The sequence below is a fragment of the Mus caroli genome, chromosome 4, assembly GCF_900094665.2.
Source record: "Mus caroli chromosome 4, CAROLI_EIJ_v1.1, whole genome shotgun sequence".
Classification (NCBI taxonomy): domain Eukaryota; kingdom Metazoa; phylum Chordata; class Mammalia; order Rodentia; family Muridae; genus Mus; species Mus caroli.
In genome coordinates this window covers 134,521,264-134,528,084 of record NC_034573.1, presented here as the reverse complement: position 1 = coordinate 134,528,084, position 6,821 = coordinate 134,521,264, and the positions used below count along the sequence as shown (strand labels likewise).

At 41.7% G+C, this 6,821-nt stretch overlaps 1 non-coding gene across 1 annotated transcript; it reads left to right on the top strand.

Annotated features, from left to right (window-relative positions):
- Positions 1-4,446: 4,446 nt before the first annotated feature.
- Positions 4,447-4,612, top strand: LOC115031019. The gene has a single exon (XR_003836608.1). It is a non-coding gene; the product is annotated as a U1 spliceosomal RNA (small nuclear RNA).
- The last annotated feature ends 2,209 nt before the right edge of the window (positions 4,613-6,821 follow it).

Here is a 6,821-nt window from a genome sequence, read left to right as displayed (position 1 = left end):
TCACGCATGCCAGTTAATTTTAAAATGCCTTGGCTACCTCAAATGCTTGGCACTCCTAAACCTTCCCCTGCTACCCTAGGTCCAATTGGTGAAGTGGCCAGTGGCCACTTATGGGAAGTCTCATATTGTTGAATGATTTTATCTCCTGCCGCTACTGCATCCCCTTCTTATTGAGTTCCTGTGATTCCCTCTACCTCCTACCTGTGCAGCTCTTTTATTTTTTTTTTAAAGATTTATTTATTTATTATATGTAAGTTCACTGTAGCTATCTTCAGACACTCCAGAAGAGGGCACCAGATCTCGGTTACAGATGGTTGTGAGCCACCATGTGGTTGCTGGGATTTGAACTCTGGACCTTCGGAAGAGCAGTCGGGTGCTCTTACCCACTGAGCCATCTCACCAGCCCCTGTGCAGCTCTTAAGTGTCCCGCCTCATGCCTAGCCATTGGCTGCTGGTATCTTTCTTGATAGACCAAAACCCAATTGGGGACAAAGACTCTCAGCATCTGGACATGCAGATTCAAACATTAGCACCAGTCTCCAACAACTAGGTCTCTCACCTAGGAGGATAAAATAATGAGTTTGCAGTGGCTGGTTTTGTGTGTCAACTTGACACAAGCTGGAGTTATCACAGAGAAAGGAGCCTCCCTTGGGGGAAATGAGACCCACTTGTAAGCCATTTTCTCAATTAGTGATCAAGGGTGGGAGGGTCCATTGGGGCTAGTGCCATTCCTGGGCTGGTAGTCTTGGGTTCTATAAGAAAGCAAGCTGAGCCAGCCAGGGGAAGCAAGCCAGTACATAACATCCCTCCATGGCCTCTGCATCAGCTCCTGCTTCCTGACCTGCTTGAGTTCCAGTCCTGACTTCCTTTGGTGATGAACAGCAATGTGCAAGTGTAAGCTGAATAAATCTTTTCCTCCCCAACTTGCTTCTTGGTCATGTTGGTTGTGCAGAAATAGAAACCCTGACTAAGACAGGGTTACTGTTAGTGTTTTGGATCCTAGGATGGTGGCCAGATTTGCCACAGCCAACTGGATGAGACCATAAGAAGACAAGCAGATATGTAAGTGACATGTCAGTCCTTTGGATGAATGGTGGTGCCATTTTTCTCTTCTGTGAAACAGAAGCAATATAAATGGTGTAGCTAACACAGATCATGTTCAATATGCCATAAACTGCATAGCTCAGGGTATTTGACATATTTGAGTTCTTGGCTTATGGAACTACAGGGATGCTATGGAGTCTTTGGGATATCATCCCTTCTTCTCTTTGCCTGAGAAGAATCTCTAACCATGCTCTCTGGATGCAAGGGAGGATTAGGGTTTTTATGGTGCTATACCTATATCAGATTTTTGTTTGTTATTGATGAGATGCCACCTACCCTCCCCTTCCATAGTAAAACTGTTTAATATGCTACAAATGTCAGTCATATTAAAGGACTTTCTATATGAGCCTCTCCAAATCTTTGTGTCCTTTCTAGTGACCTACTTCTACTCACTAGCTTGCATTTCCTAAAGACTCTACATCCACAAAACTGGGCCAAAGGCTGGGCAAGAAGCATTCAAATCAGGAGTCTGTGTTGGATATTCTGCATTTAAACCATAGCACTTTTGGTCACACAATGCAAAAATATTTATTAATGTAACTTTGAGAGTCCTCAAAAATTTTAAATCCTCAAAGTATTCAAAAGTCTCTGATTTCAGACTTTTACTGAGATTCAAGGCAATCTCTTAATCATGAGTCACTATAAAAATAAAGAAAAATGTTTTATCTTTCCAATAGATGATGGTGTGTAGTGATCAATCACATTCTAATATTTTGTAATACAGATAGTTAGGGTATAGTGGACCAAAGTAAAGCTGAAACTCTTAAGGTTTCAGTACCAACTCTTAAGGTTCCTGGTCTGTTGTTGGAGCACATTATGCCTGAATGTGAGCCTCAATTGGCTTGAACAGCCCTGCTTCCATAATACTGACATTTGTAGCACATTTGTAAACTGTCTCTTGAGATGGCCAGTCTTAGCTCTCACCTCTTTTCAGCAGATGTTTAAAGTTTCTGTCATTGCCAATACTCTGGGCTTTTCATTACAACTTAGTCTTTACTCTAATGTCCATTGAAAGACTGTGTAGATGCTGTCACTCTGCCACATGCTGTCTGACCTCTGAGGTTTTTCTACAGACACTCATGTAAGCTTCCAATGACATATAAATACTGCATTCTTCCTGAATCTTATAAACAGCACCATGTGAATGATGCTGATTTCTACTTTCAGCTCAAGAAGTAGTTGTGCCTCCTAAAATCACAACTGAAGCAGCTTGGATGTGGCTGGGAAGTTGAGCAAAGAATAGTACTTCTCTAATAGTTTCAAGCCATTCACACATTTGCTCATCTATTGTAAATGATAGGCTTAACACGCTTTCAGATCCTGGATCCTTTATTGGGAGGATTCTTGCTGTTAGCACATATTTTTTTTATTGTTCCAGGGTAGAACATATAGATTCTCTTTCATGGTATTCATCTCCTTAATAATGAAAGATTCTTTGTCAATATCTGGGTTGTTTGTAATAAAAAACCTTTTCTTTGTCAAAATGTACATTTTTCAAGTCACTTTACTTTCAGTCTTCCCTGCAAACCTGGCTAAAAGCTATGAGCAATATCTATGTTAACAACTGAACACTCTGCTGCTCTACATTAGCGTAGGCTTTGCATGGGCATCGCTTGATGACTTTCACAAGATTGGATTGGTGAAGAAATGAACAGACACACAGACCCAAAAAGCTGCAGGTGAGTGGTCTAAGCTTTCTGATGGAGACTCTATAGCACGCCAGAAGCTAGCATGTTTATTATATACAGTTGATCAGAGGGATAGGCTATTGCATGTAACCAGACAAGGATTCAAGTTTAGCTAATGTAGATAGAAGCAATCTCTGCAGTGGAACAGTCAGACTTTAGGCATGTGTATCCAAAGAGGAAAGCTATGGTAGGTATTTTCTGCACATATTATCAACATTTACATTTGGACTAGAGGAATGCTTTGCCATCCCAGTGAGACTCACCAAGGAGGAAAAGCTTTGCCACTTTCATGGATTGGGGCATTGGTCCTTGACATGGCCAAGCCCATTCACTCAAAGCTTCACTCACTCCATATAATCTACCAAAGTAACCAAGTCATTGCTTTCAAATTCTGCCTCAGATTTTTTTCCTTAGGATCTTGTCAGAATGTAGACTTTTTTTGCAAGATTCTAATGTAAATGGCCTCTGGTCCAGTTTCCAATAGTACCCTGTTCTCACTTGAAGCCCCATGGTCACACTCCTGTTGATATTTGGGGTAGTATATCACCCATAGCCTTGTGTATGTGAATAGTTGTTTGGCAGTTAGTGGGGCTATCTAGGGAGTTTACAAGGAGGTGTTGCAGTCACACAGGAATGAATTACATCACTAGGGGTAGACCTTGACATTTTAAAATATAATCACACCATTTCTAGTCTTCCTTCATTTTCTTCTCTCCAACCCCTCTCATCCAGCTCCTTTCATGTCCCTCCTCCTAATATGACTTGAATTATTGGCCTCATTTTCTATGGGCATCCTTGTTACATTTCATGTATCTATACCTGCTGAGTTAGTTTAGTGTTGCTTGTATATACATGATTTCAGGACTGACCACTGGTAGAGTACAAATAATTAGGGCCTTGTTCCTAAACTAGACTAATTCTCTCTCTCTCTCTCTCTCTCTCTCTCTCTCTCTCTCTCTCTCTCTCTCTCTCTCTTAACTAGTCCTTACTTGTCTGTAGTTCTTTGTCTAGGGGATGAGTCCCCCTAAAGTATCTTCCTCCGTTAGCTAGCTTCTTGGTGCTGTCATTATACAGGCATTGTTCAGGAAAAGATTTGTCTTATTTGTAATTAAGTGTGTGAATGAGTGTCTAAGTAGGGATCTGTGCCTGTGAGTGCAGGTGCCTGTAGAGCTTTAGGATCCCTTAGAGGCGGGTTTATAGGCATTGTGAGCCAGTTGACATAGGTACTAACAACTGAACATGGGTCCTATCCAAGAGAAACATCTGTTCTTTTACCCATATCTTCTTTTCAGCCCTGAGAAGTAAAAATGCCCAACTGGTACTGGGCCCTTCATAAAGGGACCTGATACTGAATCACACTTGAATGTATGTGTTTCTAGTGTTTTCAGGAGAACCCAAGATGTGGCAAGAAAATTCATAGCTAAAACATGTATCTATTGCTCTGAAGACAGGCTTCAGTGTCCCTGTCATATATTCATCTTTCCCACACTCTCCGTGGCTTTCTCGTTCTCTGTAGAATGATGCCACCTTGTGGCCTGTGTCTCTTGTGCTAACAGCATCACTGTACTTCTTTCAGTAGAGCAGCTCAGCTTCTGTTGAGTTTTGTTAGATTTCTCTGGCTGCTGGAATTCATTTTTACAAATATACTGGCTTACAAATTACCTAGGAGGGAAGACATCATGACCATGAGTAAGGTGCCCTACCTAGGGTGAGGCTTATCCACTGCACTCTGGGTATGCACACCCCTGATATTCCCCTAAAAGTGAGAAACACTACTGTATAATTTTGTTAATGGAGAAATGAATTCCCACTTTTTCCTTAGTAAAACTAAAAAAAATGCATTGGCTTAAAACAACACATGATTTCCCTTGTGTTCAGGATTTGAGGATGGAGTTAAATGGCTGGTTTTCTTCTAAAGACTCATATGGAGAATGTGATGTCTTGTGTATAGTTAGTTCTTTTGTATAGATAAAAGCAACAGAAATGAGAGCCTGACAGAAAAACTATCTAGTCCCATTTATCCTTGGTGGCTTATAGCAGTTTTCTGTTTTTTTTTTTTAAGAGATATATGCAGTGAAGGGACTATGTCTGTAGAGTTTGCTCTTGACTGGGTTGACTGGGGAAGTACTGCAAAGTTGGTCAGCCAACTAATTCATGAACATGGAATGTCTTTCTTTTTGTAGTACCTTCTTATACCGCCACCTGTCTCTTTTCTTTGTTCTATCACTATTAGGCGTAGCCAGCCATTGGGCATGAACTTACCTGCAGTGGAATTATCTATATTCTTTCATGGACTTTAGGAGGGCCAACATCCTGAGAGAGGCAGCCTGTCCCATACCAACCACAGTTTACCCTCCTTCCTCTCCTCCACATGCCTTCCCTACCCTCCCCCTCCACCAGATCTACTCCTCCTATGTTTCCCTTCAGAAAAAGAGAGGATTTCTAGGGATACCATCTAAACATGGCATATCAAGTTACAACAAGACTAGGTACATCCCTTCATAGTTAGGCTGGATGAGGCAATCCACTCGGAGGAAAATGTTCCCAGAAACAGGTAAAAGAGTGCAAGGGGCCGGACAGTGGTGGCACATGCCTTTAATCTCAGCACTTGGGAGGCAGAGGCAGGCAGATTACTGAATTCGAGGCCATCCAGGTCTACAGAGTGAGTTTCAGGACAACCAGGGCTATACAGAGAAACTCTGTCTAAAAAACCAAAAAAAAAAAAAAAAAAAACCAAAAAACAAACAAACAAACAAACCAAAACTACCAAAACCAAAACCAAAACCAAAAAAAAAAAACAAAACAAAACAAACAAAAAAAAACCCCTCTCAAACCCCAAAACCAAACCAACCAACCAACCACCAACCAACCATACAAACAAAAAACAAAAAGAGTGCAAGGAACCATCCCGGGCTGAGGGCAAGGGTTGGAACCAGTATATTCAAGAGAAGCTAAAGAAGACTCAGACACAGGACACCATTCAGCTTTGTTCCATGTGAGAAGTACAGAAAGGAAGCACATTTATATATGGCTTGATTTATTCTAACAACCCGTGTCTCTTATAGGCTTTATTTATATATAAAGCCATTTTCTCAGAAACTTTATTTATTGATTACACGGTTTTTCAAAATACACTTTCTTTATGTCTTCCTTGATTACATAAGACTATTGAAAGAGCATTTCATGTAAGGTCCCTCTCTTTGAGTCCTGAGCATCTTTCACCTCCCAGGTCTCTGGTACATTCTGGAGGGTTCACCCAACCTTCTATCTCCTGAGGTTGCCTGTTTCCAGCAGCTGAAAGAATCAGATGCAGATATTTGTACCCAATCAATGGACAGAAGCAGTTGACCCCTGTTGTTGAATTAGGGAAAGCTGAAAGAAGCTGAGGAGAAGGGTGATCCTACACTAGGATCAGCAGTCTCAATTAATGCTCTCTTTCTGCTGACCTTCAGGGCTTCAGTCATTTTCCCTCACCAAATACCAGATCAGGTTCTACCCTCACTTCCTCCCATCCACTTTCCCTCTCAGGCCCCTCCCTCCCTTCCCTCTTGTGATTGCTTTCTTCTGTCTCTCAACTGGGTCTGAGGCATCCTCACTGGGCACTTCAGCTTGTTTAGCTTTTTGAGTTCTGTGGACTGTATCTTGGGTATTCTGTACTTTTTTTTTTTTTTGGTTAATATCCACTTATTGCCAGACAGTAGGGAGAAGGACGTTATAGAGACCACCTCCAACAGGAAGACAGGACATCAAATGAGGGATGGGGTTGCCATCCTACTGTCACAACTTTGAATCATAATTGTTCCTGTCTGAAAGAATTACAGGGATGGAAATGGCCAGTGACAGGCCCAAAGTGGGATCTAGCTCAAGGGGAGGTCCCAAGGCCTGACACTATTACGGAGGTTATTGAATGCTCACAAAAAGGGACTTCTCATGACTGTCCTTGAAAGACCCAACAAGCAACTGAAAGAATCAGATGTAGATATTTGCACCCAACCAATGGACAGAAGCAGTTGACCCCCGTTGTTGAAT